The following is a 19,763-nucleotide window of genomic DNA, read 5'->3' as shown; positions in this document are numbered from 1 at the left end:
TTGGCTTTCGTACATTTTCTCTACAGAACATATGCTTTAGCCGTGCAATTTAGGTGTTGGAATTTATGCTGTTCTGCTTTTTTTTTGTCCTTGTTGTGTAAGTTATCTGCTAAAACCTTTGTGGAAAGACTGCGAGTTCTTGGTCTGTGCTCCCTGGACTGTTTTTCGATGATTCACACCACCATTGATTAATGACGTGATTCACAGCAGGAGCCACTGAGTTCAGGGCTTCCCCTTGTTGACTTTGTGGGTCATGTTCCATGATCTTGGGAGAATTGTTTTCCGGAGACAGGAACGGCCAACACCCCTGCATGTTAGAAAACTTTGTGAAACAAATGTGTATGTGTGTATATATATGTAAATAGATGTTTTATATATGTTTATATTTGTGTACTCACAAACCACTGGTGTTTGAAAGGGAAGGGAAAAGGAAATAGCCTTGGTTAATTCTTTGAAATGTGTATCATTGTTTCAGAAAATTTGGAACATTGGTTTATGTGATGTGATGTGAGCAGGGGGAAACATTTGCTTGTTGACCGTTAAGAAGGAAAAACCATACAGAAATATGGATTGTAGTGATTTGATATACACAGGGGTTGTAACCATTTTACTCCACTTCTTTATCAACTAGTCCTATTAGATGCAAATCTGTCTGTGGGAAAACATGTAAGTCATTTATTTTTAATGGAAAGGGTGTTTGGGAGGTCACAAACGCCTCTAACACTAGACAACAGTTGACTTCAGGGAAGCAAATACAGTATAAGAATTGTTTAAAAATAATCTCTTCTGGCAAAATTAACACTGCACGATTATTGAATTCTATATTTACCTGAAAGCAGCTGTAAATTCTTTCTGCTGGGTGGACGATGACAGATTTCACCGCACGTAGGTGTGAGGCGGTATGGTAGAGCATCAGAATCTTTGTCTACTGTCAGTGTTCAGGTTTGTGATTTGAAGGTTTTTTTTTTTGGCTAGGAAGAACACGTTGCTTTATGGACATGCCAAGGGAACTTGCTTTAGCAAATTTTAAATCTATTGATACATAGGGATGACATTTTAATCCACATATTTTAAATGATGTTTGGTTACTGTTTGTTTAAAAGCAACGGAATAAAAACATCTCCAGCTATCCAGATTTCAATCTGTATAGATGACTAATCATGTGGCAGATTTGAACATAAAGGTTCTAGTGAAAAAGAAAAATTACAGTAAAAAATGTATTTGTCTGCTCCATGATTTGAAAGTACAGAATGTTTTCTGTGCTGTTTAGATATGGGGAAGTATGACATTGAAAGCAATGGTAACCATGGTGCATGTACCTTACAAAATAAATGAAAAAAAAAAAAAAAGAGAGATGGGGGTGGAGAGTGGGAAGGATTTGGTGTAGTAACAGCTTCGTGAGTAAATAAATACTTAAACTTCATGCCTGGTTACTTGTGTAATCATGAGATTTGCAGAGTTATGTTGTATATTACGGTTTAGTTGGTATCTTATTTATCTTGTCTTAACCTGTTAAACCAAATTTAAGTGCTGCTCAGAAACAAAAGCAAGTTACAAGCTTTCTGGCTCTTCATTTCTTCATGTGTGAAAAACAGGAAGTCGAATTAGATATTTGCTAAGGTTTTCCCAAGTTCTTAAATTCCGTGATTCCATGACCCAGGAGAAGTCCAGGAATGAGGTGAGTAAACCTTAACTTTTGAAGTGACATTAACTCCAAGACTTAGAACCTCTGAGAGTACCCAGAAATCCTTTACAAGTTTTCCATAACGTTACCATTATGACTCTTGTTCAGACTTTTATGAGTGCAAGTATAAAACACATATGCACATAAAACAAATTCTGATCCTTAGCAGCTTAAGAAAAAAGGAAGTTGATTAGAAGGAAGCGTCTGGGGCAGTGTTATTTAATAGGACTTTCTTTGATGATGGAAGTGTTCTCTAAATCTGGGCTGTCCAGTATGGTAGCCAGTAGCCATATGTGACTATTGAGTACTTGAAATGTGGCCAGTTCAACTAAGGACGTGGATTTTAAGTTTTATTTAGGTTTAATTACTTTAAATTTAAAATTTTAAAATTTTAAGAAGGGTAGAAAGGAACCAGGGGTGGCCCTAAGGACTCAGGACTGGTTTGGGATCTTTAGAAGCAAGAGTGGTGGATTCCTTTTTTTTTTTTTTTTTTTTTTTTAATTTATTTATTTTTGGCTGTGTTAGGTCTTCATTTCTGTGCGAGGGCTTTCTCTAGTTGCGGCAAGCGGGGGCCACTCTTCATCGCGGTGCGCGGGCCTCTCACTGTCACGGCCTCTCTTGTTGCGGAGCACAGGCTCCAGACGCACAGGCTCAGTAGGTGTGGCTCACGGGCCCAGTTGCTCCGCGGCATGTGGGATCTTCCCAGACCAGGGCTCGAACCTGTGTCCCCCTGCATTGGCAGGCAGATTCTCAAGCACTGCGCCACCAGGGAAGCCCAAGAGTGGTGGATTCTTTAGAGTGGCTGTTACTGTGACTCAGATGCTCCCAGGCTGTGTTTATCAGATCAAAATGACAACTTCCAGGGAGAGACAATCTGATCGTCTTAGCTTGGGTCTAGCATCTACCCTCAAATCAATCAGCTAGAGGTTGGGTCAAAGAATTACAGTGCAGGTATAGGTGTGCTGATGGCAGTGCTCAGGGGAAAGGAAGTGTGAGCCAGGCAGCAGTCCTCAGAATTATCTGCCACATTACTTAGATCTTTTTCTCTGCAAGCAGTGATTTTCTGCATTTAAAATACTCCAGGTTTATTAATTCACTCATATTGCACCTGACTACTTACCTTTTGTATTACAAATTAAAATAGTTGCAATATATGTTGATAACATTTACTAAGCTGGGAGACTAATAATTTATAACATTGTGTGGAAAGAAGTCCACAAGATGAGTGTATTTGCCAATGCTCTCTTTTTACTAGTGAGAAACGAAGGCTTGGGTGTTGTGCTACCTCAAGCCACCAAATGAGTTGCTCTGTTAGGGCCAGATGCTTGCTTTCATCTGAACCTATCCTGCTGATCAGTTAAATGTTAAAACCGGGTATTTAAAAACCATCCCTTTGAAATTCAAGGCTTTTTTGAAAATTCTGTTTTTGTAAAATCCTAGTGCTAAAAATGTGTGTGAAATCTGAGTAGTGCAGGTTTTGATTTAATTTTTGAAAGCATGAACAAAGAGTTTTGACGGTGAATGTGATATTTGTGTCGCATGAACTTATAAAAATCACTTCTTCTTATTTAATACATTTGAACTGAATAATACTTGACCCAGGTAAATGAAAAACAGGTAAAAAGGAAAGACGCTTTTGATGACAGCTGATTCTATGAACGTCAGAGTTTGAGTAGCTGTTTAGAAGCCCACGATCCACGTGTTGAGGACCTCCCTGGGAGCAGGTTTGTCCTCTCTGTGGACCAGCCATGCTTCTGTAGTGAGGAGTGGGAGCCTTGTTTTGTTCCCTGCACCTCAGCAGGCTTAGGAAGGGAAGCTTGCTAGGGTGCTAAACACTTACATCTGATATGTTAAATTGCCCTAGTAGCAGTCTATGGATATCCATTGGCAAGAGAATTATTTGGGGTGCAAAATCAATGATCAGGTCAGAGAAGAAATGAGAGTCAGTGAGAAGCACCCAGAGCAAGTGTGCGTCAGACACTAGCTCCACATGGGAGGAGCACGAGAAGCCCAGAAGTCAATCAGATCACAGAGAATGTGCTGCATACCCTTCCTTCCGAATAGGCCCTGGGGAATTCGGGGCCTGCGTTTCCGTGTGTTTATCCCGACTTGAAGCAGTCATCTGGGAAGAGATCTAGATACATACCTCAGGCATGTAAGTCCTCCATTGCATTCCAGTGAGGTCTATCCATCACATCCCTCTCATCCTAATCTTCACCATCTTCTGGTTTTCACAGATACGAGAGAGAAACTGTTGTTTTTCTGTCACCACCTAGCTCTGGCTTTGCTGCCACCAGATGGATGTGAAGTGGTTATCAGAGCTCAAAAGCACCCCCATTCAAAATGGGTTTTAGCAGTTAAGCCAGGTTTAAATGATTTTGGTAGTGGGATTACCTATACTCATAGAGAATAACTCCAAGTCACTTTTAAACTTGTCATCGATGAGAAGATAATAAAATGGTCTTGTTATCTGGACTAGCTCTTCCAAGGAAAAGGTATGGGGTGGAGGGCTGTCAAAGTTAAATATCAATTTTTGTAGGGATGGAAAGACCATGAAGATGTACTTCTAGGCTCTGTAAGATCTGAGTGTGTGTTGAATGCAAATTCTGCCCCTCCTGTTTCCCTCCTCGTGGTTTGTCATTTGGGAACCTGGTACAGGAAGAAACACCCCTGATAGCTGGCAGGCTGCCTTTGTTGTATTAAGTATCTTCACTGACTGAGTAGAAGATTATTATTTTGCTGTATAAAATTAAAACAAAGTTGTGGAAAGATGGGAAAAGGAAAAGAAATTTAAATACGAACAGGAGTTTGTTTTCCTACCTGAGTTGGATGGTGTATGTTTCACTGCATTCTTTTTATTACATTTGATTCGTTTAAAACCCAGCTGTGCATAGCCTAAATAACTTAAGAATTCCATAAAGTTGCGACAGGTTTTTCTGACCCATTCTCATTCATGGCTGACACAATTTCATTAAAAATATGTAAACAGACCAAATCAGCCTGTAGCCTGTACACATTCAGTTTCACTACAACCAGGGAAGGGCAGACCCATCTTCACTAGATCCCACCCCCTTTTACCTATCTGGGGGGCATTGCCCTGGTAAGTTCTTCTGTCTTCTGCATCATTGTTTTCTCTCCTTACTGGATCTTTCCCCTTAGCAGAAAAACATGCTATAATTTTTTGGTCTTGAGATAACAAACCCTTTCCTGAGCCCACGTTCTTATACAGCTACTAGCAGAACCCTTGCATGTCTAAATTAAATTAACTTGTCCACAGTCAAACGCCTGCTTCCCTTTGTTCCTTCTGAGCAGCAGCACTTGCTGTCCTGATGTTCGTCCAACACAGAAAACATGCTCCCAGCTCAAGGCCTTTGCATTTGCTGTTACCTCTGCCTGCCCTGCTCTTCTCCCAGATACCCACACGGCTCATCTCCCCACCTCCCTAAGTCTTTGCTCAAATATCACCACTCTCCACCCAACCACTTTCTCTTCTTAATTTTCTCTGCAATGATTTTTTGACATGTTTTATAATTGCCTGTTTATTAACTGTCTTTCATTCCAGTGACTTTTGTCCATATTATTCACTAATGTATTCTAGTTCCTGTAACATGGCCTGATCCATAGTAGGTGCTCAATTAGTACATGTTGAGTGGAAGACTACCTGAATACTATTCCCATGATGATGGTACAGTTTAATGCAGTGCCAGGAACTGGAAACCTGGAAGAGCTTCCATCAGTTTCTCCTTTGAGGCTTTGCTTTAGATTTACATCTTTGGGAGAGACAGCAGCCCCAGTCCTTAAAGGAAAATTTCCACTGTGTTCTTTCTCTTCTGCAACTGTCTCTGAGCAAATTGCTCATCCTCGCTTCTTCTTGGAATGAGTCTCTCCTCCTCTGAACTTCTCTTGGCTCTTTCCTCTTCCAGCTTGGCTTCTGGTCACCGAGCTTAGTTCTGCTACCTGACCTCACAGAGTCTGCCCTTTTTATAGTAAAAAGTCTGTGGTGATGTCATGTGCTCAGCTGGTTTCAGTCAGGTTTCAAACTGAGCATATTTGAAGCTGGTGAATGACTCTGCAAGTTATCTTTTGATGGGCCAGACTAATTCTGACACAAAACAACAAGTTATATACAGCACTCGCCCTTTAGCAATTATCACACGCAAGTCACAGGAATGCATTTCTTCACTGCTTACTAATGGAAATTCTAAATGATTGTTGGCTTCCGTACAGATGCAGCGTGATCAGGTATCTGATGCTGCTGGTCATCTGCTCCCTGGCTCTCTCTCTGCTCCTACCCCTCCAGTACCTCCTCAAGCATTTTTGCTGCCCTTACTTCATTCTGTTCTCTAAATGTCATTCTTCAGACCCTTAATTAAACTCCCCAAAACTCATTTCCCTCCTTGTTTTTACTCGTCCCTCTGTTGCTCCTGGATCACATTTTTTTTTTTTTTTCGGCCTTGCCATCTGTAAAATGAAATTGAATTGCGTGGTTTGTGGCCATGCTTTCTTCTTTTTTTAAAATTGACTTGAATTCCAGGTGCTCAGCTTTACCATTAATCTTGAATTCCCTACAACAATTCCTATTGTGACTTTAGAACATTGAACAAACTTCTCTTATTGAGAAGGTGAATGGCTTGAGATTCTTTTATTCAAGAAGAATGTTATGCTCCTAAGTCTGATGATTTTTTTTTTTTTTTTTTTTGCCACGCTGCGCAGCATGTGGGATCTTAGTTCCCTGACCAGGGATCGAACCTGTGCCCCTTGCAGTGGAAATGTGGAGTCTTAACCACTGGACCACGAGGGAAGTCCAAGACATTTTAGTTACACTTTTTAGTTGGAAAAATGCTTTATGGGGAAGCCACTCAGTTTTCATAAAACAAATTTGTTGCATTTAAAAATCACTCCTTCGTAGAATATAGTGTGTATGAAAAATAGTGGCTGCAGAATTCTTGTAGTCAGAGCTCTGGAAGTTTGACAGCTGCTGGCATGAAGAGGCTGGGTGTCGGCAGGGGTGGTTGTTTAAAGGGACAGTAGAGAGTATGGAAAGTCAGTGAGTCGGGGGGGGATGCTTTTGACCAGGGTGACCAGATAATTTATTGTCTAAATCAGAATGCTTTGAAGGTGAAAGTACCATGGGCAGAAACTGGGACTGCCTTCCGCAAACCCTACTTATGACATTGCTAGCACAGGTCAGAGGTATGGGTAGAAGGTTGGCCTTCAGGTTCTCAGGACACAAGGAAGCTGATAGCCCACTTGCATGATTTACTTTATAGCAGAAAGAGAGACCAGGAAGCACACAGTTTAAGAGCCCTGAGGTCTGTATGGAGAGGTCCATTTCTGAGCAGGTGTTATTTCTAAACCACAGCAGACAGGAGATGGTGGAGCGAGAGCCATGGAGAGCATCACATTTCTCTCTGGACAGTTAATGGACCTAATTCTGAGGGCCAGCGAGAGGTCAGATTTGGAGTAATGAGGTAATAGTGGAGGGCCTACAGGGAGATTATAAACAGAATAATGACAGGGAGATTATAAACAAAATAATATTTAAATAAAATATATTTTAAAAATGCTGACCTTGTTATAAGCTTATAGTTCTTTTTAAATTGTGTAGACATATACACACTACTATATATAAAATAGATAACCAACAAGAACCTACTGTGTAGCACAGGAAACTATACTCAGTATTTTGTAATAACCTATAAGGGAAAAGAATCTGAAGAGAATATATATATATATATATATATATATGAAACTGAATCACTGTGCTGTATACCTGAAACTAACACAACATTGTAAATGAACTATACGTCAGTGTAAAACAATTGTATAGAAAAAATAAAGTAATTGCAGTGTTAAATTTATTCCAAAACATGACTTTAAAGTTCAAAAAATAAGTAAAAGTCCTAACTGTTCTTAATTTTTTAGTAATGGCTTTTACTTATTCTTTTTTGTTTACTGCCATGAAAGAATTAAGAAGTGGGTTTCTCTCCATATTCGAAATATGCATTTTTATGTATTAGGCAGGTTCAACATTGTGACTTGGGAAAAAATACCTGGTTTATTTAGGCTTTAAGGTAAGTCAAGATGGATCCCAGGGAGATTAGGAAGAGGACTTAGAAAACTAAAATATAGTCAGTGTCTTAGTGTTATGACTGATTGCTTCAGTTTTCATAGAAATTTCTGTTTAAGGAGAACACTGTATGCCATTGATATAGAGAGAACTCTCACCACTCAGACTACTGAGCAGTAAAAAGTAGAGACCTTGTTTGTAGCCAACTACTGACTTACCTGTAGTAGGTACTTAAGAAATATCGTTGACTGGATTTGACTGAGGATTGTCATTGGAAAAAGGTGAAGGCTGTGCACATTTACAATTGATTTAATTTTCGTTGAGCATTTTGCAAGGCTGTGTACATCTACTCTGTAGAAGTGGTGGCTGATTTTTTTGTTTAATAGGAATTGTGTGCATTTGTGAATTGAATGTGCACCCCACTTTATCCTGGATAACGAATGAATCTCTGAAGAGACAAGAATGATTAGAAACTCTTACATACTTAGTTATCTAAATATTCATAATTAAATGCAAGTGAAAGAAAGACTCGACAGGAATTAGGAAATTTAAAAAAATCAGGTGTTCTGTTAGGAAACAAACAAACAAACTATGCTTTTTGGTATTTATCAAAATGCCACCTCAACCAGAATAAGTTGGAAATTTATGTCTATGTAAAAACCTGCACATGAATGTTTATAGCAGCTTTATTCATAATTGACAAAACATGGAAGCAAACAAGATGTCCTTCAATAAGTGAAGGTGTAAAGAAACTGGTGCAGAGATAAAAAGAAATGAGCTATCAAACCATGAAAAAAAGTGGAAAAACCTTAAATGCTTATTGCTGAGTGAAAGAGGCTAATCTGAAAAGGTTACATGCTGTATGATTCCAGCTGTATGATTTTCTGGAAAAGGCAAAACTATAGAGAGAATAAAAACATCAGTAATTCCCAGAGGCTCAGGGGGAGCACAGGAGAGCAAGAGGCAAGAATAGGTGAAGCACAGAGGGTTTTTAGGGCCATTGAAACTATTTTGTATGATACTGTAGTGGTGGATACATGACATGCATTTGTGAAAATTCACACAACTACACAATACAAACAGTAACACTAAACTGTGGACTTTAGTTAATAGTAATGTATCACTATTGTCTCAGTTGTAACAAATATATCACACTAATGCAAGATGTTAATAGTAGGGAATACTGTGGGGGGCTGGGCAGGAGGGACGTCTGTAACCTTCCGTTCTGTTTTTTTTTAAATCTAAAATTGTTCTAAAAAATAAAGTCTATTCATATGTTTTTAAAATGGGGTAATCCCATTTCCTAGTACACAGTGGATGTCTAATTAATATGTGGTACATGAATGTAAGATGGGGTGAATGAAGAAAAAAGAGACAGGTGATAATGTATGTGAAAGCACCATATATTTCTCCACGAATGTGGGGGAAAAGAACTAAAAAAGGAATAATAAAGAAAAATGAAAAAGTGTACCTGTGAAAAAATTCAGTGAAAAGGATTGAGATGGCATAAGAGGAATTTAAATTTGAATTAAAGACTGATACTATTTTAAAGAGGTCAGTCTTCAGAAAAAACAATTGGTATAGTTTCCTTTATGTAAAGGCTGATACTTATGCTTCCGGATTGTGTGAATTAAAGACACCCTCATGAATCAAATTACTGCTTATATATTTGGTTGTGTTCTAGAGGTTTCAGGTTACAAGTTTCAGAGGGGGGGCCCTTCTTTGGAGGTACTTTTTGTTTCCTTCATTGTTTAATGTGGTCAGGTTTCCGTAACATTGATACAAAACCTTGATAAATGTAAATGTGACCTCTTTACATAGCAAGCTTCCAGCAAAGAAGGTTGAAAGGCAATTACAAGAAATAGATAGGTGGACTATTATTTGCATAATATTTTAAAATTTGAGGTCTTTGGTCTAAAGAAAACATACAACTTCTTTTGTTAAGTTCTGGGTAAATTTTGGAATGACCTTGGTTTTTTAGTTTTACTTTCAGTAGTATTAAGTACAATACGTTGAAGGTATAGTGCTCTTTTTCTTACATAAGCCTTTTGTTGTTTTTGGAAATAATGGTGGCAATAGCTTTGCAATAATTTCTCTTTGGAAGAAGTGTATTTTTCCCAGCCTTGTATCTTCTTCGCGGTGTTCTATAGCAGGGGTCCCCGACCCCTGGGCCATGGACCAGTAGCGGTCCGTGGCCTGTTAAGAACCCGGCCACACAACAGGAGGTGAGCGGCAGGTGAGCGAGCAAAGCTTCATCTGTATTTACAGCCGCTCCCCATCACTCACATTACCACCTGAGCTCCACCTCCTGTCAGCATTATGTTGAGTTGTATAATTATTTCATTATATATTACAATGTAATAACAATAGAAATAAAGTGCACAATAAATGTAATGCGCTTGAATCATCCCCAAACTATCCCCCCTCCCCCCACCCCAGTCCGTGGAAAAATTGTCCTCCACGAAACCGGTCCCTGGTGCCAAAAAGGTTGGGGACCGCTGGTAGGAATGTGGTTGGTGAACGGTTGTCACATGTTTCCAGCCACGTGCCTGTAGGATTTGATATGAAAGAAGGTATAACTTCTATAAGCTATTACAGAGAACAGGATGCTGTAGGAGCAGAGGGGGGATGTTTACCTGTAGCCCTGAGGAGTCAGGGAAGGTGTCCTGCGAGAAGTGACAACTGAACAGGACCTGAGGGACAGGTGGCATTGAGCTATATGAGGAGGTACCAAGAGGGGAGGGGCGTGCAAGTAAAGGCATAGTCTGTGCAGAAGCTTAGAGTCGAGGCTGAGGAGAGTTTGAAGAACAGGGAGAGGTGCTCTTTGTGGCTGGAATATATACCGTTAAGTTAGAGGGTGAAGAGGCAATAATGAAGCTAATGAGGAAATAGGATCAGATGAAAGGCCTGCAAGCCATGTTATGTAATTAACCTTTGAGGCCATTCAGTTTTATTTTCGAACTTTTGAGCATCTTGTGATTAAGAAATAAAAATGAGATATTAATGATTGATTTTTAAAGGCTTTAAATGCTATTTTCACACATCTTATTGGATATAAATTGTCTCATTGTTCAAAATGGCTTGGAATATAATAAACCACCTGTTAGATTTGTAATAATCTAAATGAAACTTCACTTTAGCTTGATTAAAGTGTTTTATTAAGTGAAACATTAAATGAATTATATAGACTGGATTTGTGGGAAAGAGGGCTTTCTTTAAAGGCAAAAAAACCTCCGAAGAATTTTACTAATATGGAAAATACATCAAATATTCTTTTTATATAGTCCATGTCTTTCATGCCAGAATATAGCAGATAGAAGAAGGGATTAAGAGAAAAAAGAAAGAAGGCAGATTTAAACACTGGAAGAATGTTATTTCTAAAGAAAAATTGGGAAATCAGAAAGTAATGTTGGTTCAGTATTCCTGCAGAATCAATTATGCCCTAAATTACTGAATAATTCAACAGATCTTTGGTCTGATTAGTTGAAATAAAATAATTGAAGATTTTTGGAAGTTGTAGTAAAATAATAGCTCGGATGTCCTTCAATACTAATTGAATAAAGACTGCAAAACAGACTGAAACTTAAACACATTTTCTCATCTATAATGTTCTCCTTTCATCTATTCTGTGCTAAAGAGTTATTCTGCAGTTTCATTACATAAAGCTTTTTATTTTTTTTTAGGTGCCTAATTTACTCAAATAAATTTAAGCAGATTTAGGTCATAATAGCCAACTTTCTATTGCTTCTTGGTCCAGAATGTTTTCAGATTTCATCATTTTTTCCCCTTTTACCTCTGCATTGTTGATAGGTACTGTCATTCCTGTAGAGGTGGTAACATCCTTAACCATTTTTCTAAAATAAGTCTTTCATTCTACTCCTTTATTCATTCTGACCCTAGAGGTTTGAATTGAAGCTTATTTTTGAAAAGAGGGGAAATAAAACTACTTATTATATCTTATAATCTCTTATACTTGATTTAGTTTCATAAATGTGAGTTGTCTTAATAAAATAAGTAATTTTAATTATTATTTTTCTCTATTAAAAAATAGAATCTTTGAGTGAAAAAATTGTGTTCATTAATTCTTTAAACTAAGAGTAATAGAAACCCTTACACAGGTGTTGGTAAGTTACAGACTGTAGTCTTGATTCAGAAAGTAACACATGCCAGTTTGTACTTTCAAAATATTAACTAATAATACCATGCTTAAATCGATTAAGTCATCAATTGGAGGGTCATAAACAATATGTACAAAATCTGCCTACTTTGAACTAGGGCTGATCTTAACGTCTGATACTACTTTAGATGATCTAAAATCAACCTGGAAAATGCGATTTTGGAGAACGTCTGAAATCATTTTAGTTTCTCTTCTGCTCCCTTCTCACCCCAGCTATTAGCTCTTCATTCCTACCTAGGAACAGTTTGCTTATTGTTCACCCTTTCAAACTAGCTCCTTTGCCCTAAGGGAGTGCTTAAAAGTACTTGGGCTACAAGGTGTTTCTCTATAAATAAAGTACATGTTGTGCTGTCAACAGAGTTTGCCATTAAGCAGATTTGATACAGTCTACCCGTGGAGAGTGTTTTTGCTTAACAAACACCTTACCCTTCTTATCTGCCAGGTACCATTTCAAGTACTTTACAAATACTTAATTGTAAAGTACTTTACATTTAGTCTTATGAGGTAGATAGTGTTATTATTCACATTGTGCAGATGAGGAAACTGAGGCACAGGGAAATAAGTGGGGGAACTGGGATTGGAACTGAGATGGTTGGACTATATAATCTTTGTGTTGTGTTGCCTCCCTAAGACAAGGCTCAGTACCAAAGAGAGGTATGCTACTGTTCTATAATGTTGAAAACATTTTTCTTGGATAAGCTTGTATTGAATAGATAAATGAATCTTTTTTTTTTTTTAATATTTATTTGGTTGCGCTAGGTCTTAGTTGCGGCAGGCAGGCTCCTAAGTTGTGGCTCATGGGCTCCTTAGTTGCAGCTTGCTGGCTCCTTAGTTGTGGCTTGCCGGCTCCTTAGTTACGGCACATGGGCTCCTTAGTTGTGGCAGATGGTCTCCTTAGTTGTGGCATGCGAAGTCTTAGTTGCGGCATGCATGTGGGATCTAGTTCCCTGACCAGGGATCAAACCTGGGCCCCCTGCATTGGGAGCACAGAGTCTTAACCACTGCAGCACCAGGGAAGTCCCAAGATAAATGAATCTTGATATGATTACCTCATTATCCTATACTTCTTGTATATTATAGGATGAGGCAGTCTATCTCTGGAAGGTGCTCAGACTTTGGTGTTTAGTAGAACTGGGTTTAAATCCTGAATGCTACTTAGTTATAATTCTTATAATTACTTATAATTCTAGGTAAATGTCTTCAAAGGTAAAATGGAACTAATAATACTTCATAAGGTAGTTATAGTATTCCATGAGATAATGAATGTGACAGGCTGTTTAGTAAAGGCAGTCACTAAGTGGTATGTAGTATTATTAAGTGCTATCATTAGAATGATAGAACTAGAAGCCCTGTAGTGGAGGAGACCAATCCAAAAACAGAGTTTCAATATTATTATATTATTGGCTAAGGACAGAGAGTGAGGTATCCACAGGCAAGTGTCAAGATACCTAACCGAACTTGCAGGTGTGTAGAGTGTGGTGTCAGGGAAGTCTTTTTGAAGCAAATTAGGCCTAACTACTAAGAAAGAAAATGTCATTCCTAATTATTAAGTGAGTTCATAATTATTACATTATTATATTATTATTAGGAATGACTAAGATAATAGCAGTATGTTGGGTCTTAACTTACTGTTTTAGAAAGGTAAATTGTATCAATGAACAATGTCAACATTTGTTTAGCTGCAGCGTTTTTGTTATTTGTGTTTTGTGTGTGTGTTTAATTTTTCCCACAACATTTTGGGTGCATCTTTTACCCTGTTTGTGCTTTAGCTACAGTGTATCATTCCATGGGGAGACTTTTCCGCTTAATAAACAGCAGGAAGCTGTCCATTTCCAGTGGTGCTGACTCATGCAGTAACAGGAAGACAAATAATGTCTGAAGATGGGGGAGGGGGGATAAGATCCCCTTACCCGCAAAAGGGGACAGATTCAAGCCAGAATTAAAAAGCAGTACATATGATAGATAAGTAACTTACAGGTCTGCCGTTTTTGTCCTTATTTGTGGCATTTTTATTTGTGTTCCATTCTTCCTCCATTGGCTTACCCATGAAAAAATTGTTAATGCTTATTACCTTTTAAATTTATGGTTGCTTTCTTCAATTAGAAGGTGAACAAACAGGGAATATCATATATACACATAAAATATTAACTTCAACTTTTAGTTGGTGTAATGTGGGAAAATAGGTAACTACAACTTACCAATCATGGTTGGCACCAGTAAATTCTTATTGGTTGAATAAAAGAAAGAATTGTTGAATGGATTTTAATTATACTAGATATAACTGTCTAGTTTAATGCATGAATTGTAAGTATTTGTCATGAGCTTATTGTTGACTAAAGCTGCTTTTTAATTATTGAGGTTTAGAAAACATGGAATTTTATAAAGAGAAATCTAGAGGACTTGAAAAGATGTATGGGGAGTGCTGGTGTTTGGAGAATGGCATGTATGAGAAGTTAATTCTCTGAGGGACCTTGAGGAACACGCATATGAGGTGGCAGGTAGATTTGCCAGTGGCTAAAACCAGCTGCCATCACTAATGCTGACAGAATCATCTCTATTTTTGTACCTTTCAAGTACAGAATTACTTCTGTTTCCCTTGTCTGATTTTTATAATAGAATGCATATTATATTTTATAAATTTAGCCATAAAATAACTTTTACAGGGAAGGGTGGCTTGTTATAGGTAAAATGAGTAAGTTTTATAGTAAATTTGATAAGACCACAGGTCTTTCCTGTTTTGGAAGCCAGGAACTTGGCAGTTTTATAATGAAGGGGTCTAACAAAAAATTATTAGAATGATTTTTACATGTAGTCTATGGAACTATTCTTAAAAGTTCATAGAATCACACTATATTTAATCTATTTTGGAGTATAACCTTATAAAAAGGACTTTTAGGCCATGATTTATTTGAATGCAAATGACAATGCTACTGCTAACTAAAAATGGATCTTATCCAATTGTTAAATCTGATGTAGGGAATCAGGGACTGGACCAACCAACCTGTAAATTAAGAAATAAAAACTAAGCTAAATAAAGTGAGTATTAAAGAATTTGGACGGGTCCTTTTTGCCAGTGTGCAGGTGTGCTATTTCTCCGAGATATACCTTAGTATGTCCATTTAAATAGACTAAGGTCTACTTGAAAGGGGCTTTTGGAACCTCTTTTAACATAGTGCATCTCAAATAATTGGCAGGCAGTTGCTTTGTATCAGTAAACATACTTTTAGAAACTTACAGCATTATGCAGTGAGCCTTTCCTATGCATCCCTGAGTTTGAAGGAAGCTCAGTTTGAACATCCTTGCTGGTAACTGATAGTGGACATTCCTCTGTGCCTTGTGATAGGGCAGTAGATTGAGATGCACACTTATCACAACTAACAAACTGTACTTTTAAAATGTGCGTTTGGTGGTTTAAGTGCATATGCACCTGTATGAATGGTCTGTGTTCTTCATGGGTCTCAGTGCTTCTTATTGTGCAGTATCTGTAGCCACTTCATAAGTTACAGATGTGAGATAATAAAAGTACTATAAATTCAGCACCTTGTCTTTTCACTTCCACCTTTTGTTTTGAAAATTGCTGTCTTTACACAGTATTCTTCAAGGAACTTGATTGCTATGTAGTGTTCCCTGAACCACATGAAGTGTATTTTTCTTCTGCTATGTAGTGTTCCCTGAACCACGTGAAGTGTATTTTTCTTCCTATCTCACACATTATGTGCCCTTAACTCCATTTGTAGGAACTCCTCCTCACATTTAATGAAGTCCTCAGCAGCTAACTCTATGCCATGGAGATTACTGTGGGAAAATGAAAATTTATGAAATATTAACATGTTCTTGGAGAAAACTGTGGCCAAGTTACAGAGGCTGGCTAATAAGTAAAGGCCCTCCTTCTACTGACATCCATTTCTGGAGTACTGCCATATTTAGACACTTATCTTACAAATACTTGTATGTTATCGTACCTTGTTACTTGTACCTTCTGTGTTTCCCAGCTGTAAAGCAAAGTGGATTATCACCACAGCATGCCTGCATTTCCAACAATCCAACTTAATGAGTGCCTGTTAATACCAAGATGTTTTCTGGGTTCTGGGGATATAGCAGCTAAAAAAAAAATAAAGCAGTAAAAATAAATATATACAAAATTCCCTGTTTGCATGGAACTTACACTCTTTTTTTTTTCTACTTTTGATTAGGTTATTGATTCTGTGGGTTGTGCATTGAATGATTGTTATTGAACAGTCTTTCTGTTTAATGTCACTTTTGTGTTGGATAGGAGAGGGAAGAATGAATAACATTTTATCCTGTAATCACCTTCATCAATGGAAATAACAATTTAATATTGTTCATTTGAATTCTAGAATATAAGTTAAGAGAAAAATAGATTTAAAAAGGTAGTTTGGGGCTGTACTGTGCAAAGCCTTGAATAACAAACTAAGAAGACTGCACTTAATTCACTTGAGAATGTGGAGTTAGCGAAGATTTAGAGCAGCATAGTCACATGATTGCTGCTGGGCTTCTGGAAGATTATTCTACCATTAGGATATGGCGCAAATTGTAGTATAAATGGTAAGTAAGGAGTGGTCAAGTTTGTGTCTGAAAAGATTTATTATAGCATGTTGTAGGCAATGGATTGATCAAGGTGGATAGACTAGTTAGGAGAGTTTCACCATATTTTAGGTGGAATTTAAAAGCACCCAAAGCAATGTACTGGCACTGAGAGGTATATTTGAGACAAATAATAGAAATATCAACTAAATATAAGACCTTGGTAACTGACTCCAGGCATAAGGTGACAGAACTGAATAGATCTTGGATGACCCTAAGTTTCTGACTTCCCAGCAGATTGAGAAGTGGGTGTGTGGAAAAATAGGAAAGTGAGGCGTTAGGAGAACATTTTAAGTGAAGTAGAGATGGCTTAAGCAGTGTACCGGCGGGTGAGGTGGTGGGTGGGAAGTGAGGAATTAGCAGGCTGGGGCAGTCTCATTTTCAAGACATTCATAGGGGAGGGGGAGGTATTGTGTTGAAAAGGAACAGAATCAGAGGAAAGGTTTTTCCTTCCTCCCTTCCTTCCTTCCTTCCTTCCTTCCTTCCTTCCTGCGTGGGGAGGCCTGAGACTTTTTGTAGCAAGAGGAAAAGAGCCAATCCACAGGGAGAATCTGAAAATGTAAGAGAACGCTTCTGCTTAATTGATTTAAAAAATGGACTGCTAGAGAGGGCAGTGAGGCACTTTCAAGAAAATGGGTAGAAGATTCACCTTGGCAAAGAGGAAGTATACTTAAAACTCAGAGAAGGGAGTGGAGAGGGAATTGAGGAAGTAGAGGGATTTTGAGTTGGAGAGGATGGTGACTGTGGAATCTTACAGCATAGATGCTCCATCTTCTTGGCAGAGCTTTTGAAGGCAGGATTTAGCATTGCTAAAAGGTAACAATAAAAATGAAAAATGCTAATTTGGTAGTAGTAGACATAATAAATGAATTTGGTGACTGCCCTCCTATAATTTTTATAGCAGTTTGCCTCTGGGCTGAACAAATAATGTTTATGAACTTTGGGCAGCTAATATTTAGCAGGAAGTCCCATAAGCCAACTCAGTTAAAAGAAACAAGTGCCAAGATTGGGTTCATGAACATGACATAGAAAATCAAATCATGGTAATGCCCTTGGCTTTTGTCCCATAGCTGTTTAAGGAAGATGTCTTAAATACACACATGTCTTGGACCTTTGATTCATAGGTATGTTACTTATATGTGTGACATATGTTAAGCCTATTGTCTCAGCACATTAATGTAAATGATATACTATTAGGATATTATGGGATTTGAATCTTCCTTAGGTTTGTCTAGGTATGGAGGGGAGATAAGTTTGAAATTTTATTATCTTTAGTTCACGAAGAGTCAGATGATTGCAGTGATGATCTGTGTGTTGTTGATTCTGTCTTGCAGCTCTCTATAGTGGTGTTGGCATATCTAGGGCGCTGCTGTAGATGAAGGCGGTTTTGTGTGTTGGAGTTGATGCCAGCCTTGTGGTCACTATGGAGTCAGAGTAAGAACTGAGAGTTCAGAATTCTCCCCCCACCACGATTGCTGAAGCCTCACTAGTCAGCATGTACCACCTGAAGAACGTAATCACTAAAATGTGACAGTCTTGCCTCCTTTTCTAAGATTTCTTCCCCTGATGATTAACCGTGCAGATATTTTTACAGAAAAGGGGTACTGTCTCTTTCCCATTTGCTTTAGTTGAATATTGACTAACTAATGAAAATTTATAGATTTTTTCCCTCCTTCATATCGATTTGATCCAGGCCATTTCAGGTATCCCTGAAAAGAGGAGACTATTTATTTAAACTGAAAATGTTAAAAAAAAAAAAACCCTTAAAAATGTTCTTGTATGACTCGAGTTTCTCCTACACTGACTGCAGTTTTCTCATGCAGCTTGTCACTCTTCAGTTTACAAAACTATAGTTGTTCTCCATTAGCTTCTGAATGAAATTAAAGGCATTTTATCTCCCATTCCACCTTATCATTTTTTGTGCTGACTTTTTTCTGAGACTGAAATCATCCTGCTGTTAGAAGGAGCTTCAGTTATTTGCTTTGCCAGAGCAGGCCCTGTGCTTTCCCGTATCCCTGTTTCTGTGCCTTTGTTCATCTTGACTGCACACTCCCACCCCAGTTCTCAATGTTTTTTCTTTTTTCTTCAAAACACACTTCCACCTTCAGAAAATATTTATATTTGTTGGGTCAATTAATAACTTAATTAGAAGTGGGGGTAAGACTTTAAATGATTAATTGGAACTTGATTTTAGATGTCATGTGGATTTAGCTGTTAGTTCAGTATTTAATGTAAAGGCAATATGAGGCAGTTCAGTAGCTGATGTATGCCATTTAGAAGTAGCCTTGCATATTATTCCTTTGCTTAAAATCTTTCGGTGGTTTCCCTTTACTTAAAGGATAGAGTACAAGCTCCTTCTGTTTCTGGGTCTCTATTTGCTTCTGCAACAGACCACTGTTGCTTCAGAGTCTTGCACATGGGCTTCCATCTGCCTGGAGCACACTTCCCTCCACTTCTTTGCCAGATTGCTAGATTAGATGTCACCTCCTTAAGAAACCATTCCTCAAATACCCTTACACCTTCCTCTTCCAGTCTCAGTGTAGCATGAGCTTCAAGTACTTCCATCATTAAACCTTGTGCTTATGGCCCTCAAAGCAGGCACCATAGCACAGTTTCTGCACTGTGATTGATTACTTGTCTTTCCCACTAGATTATGAGCACCTGAAGTACAGGGACATTGTTATCCCAAGTATGTAACACAATTCCTAGCAATTCCTAGGTCCCGAATAAATAGTGATTGAATATTCACATTTATGGATAATTCATACGTATTATATATTACATTGACTTATGAAAACCTTTTGGTTTAACAGAGGTAGAATTTTATTCAGCTGTTAAGTGTGCCATTAACTTATTCTATTGATATATCTAATGTATATTCTGTGCATTACGTGAATTATCCACTAATATTTTTCTAACAGGCAACTGAGTTCCATTTTCTAGAGCCCTTGCACTCGGTATGTGGGTGTGGAAGTCTACATGCATACACAAGATTTCATCCCTAGGTAACCGGTGAAGCCCCAGGGCAGAGGCAGATTTGTAAGAAGGTGTTTATCTGACTTCACATGGTAGCCTGATCAGTAGTCTGAAAAGGACAGCCAGGGGCGGTGACGTCGTACATGGGTGTCTTGTGTTCTTAAAGCATTCGGCTTATTTGAAGGAAAGGTCAGATCCTATAGATGAGAGAAGACGTCAGTAACCAACAGTTATTGAGCATTTACTATCTC

The 19,763-nt window shown here is 38.2% G+C and overlaps 1 protein-coding gene across 2 annotated transcripts in view; it reads left to right on the top strand.

Annotated features, from left to right (window-relative positions):
* Window positions 1–19,763, top strand: part of PPP3CA (protein phosphatase 3 catalytic subunit alpha) — a 303,136-nt gene that overhangs the window by 51,930 nt on the left and 231,443 nt on the right. The gene's annotated exons all lie outside the window — the stretch shown is intronic.

This window comes from Balaenoptera musculus, chromosome 5, assembly GCF_009873245.2.
Source record: "Balaenoptera musculus isolate JJ_BM4_2016_0621 chromosome 5, mBalMus1.pri.v3, whole genome shotgun sequence".
Lineage (NCBI taxonomy): Eukaryota > Metazoa > Chordata > Mammalia > Artiodactyla > Balaenopteridae > Balaenoptera > Balaenoptera musculus.
This window is presented reverse-complemented; position numbering and strand designations above follow the sequence as displayed.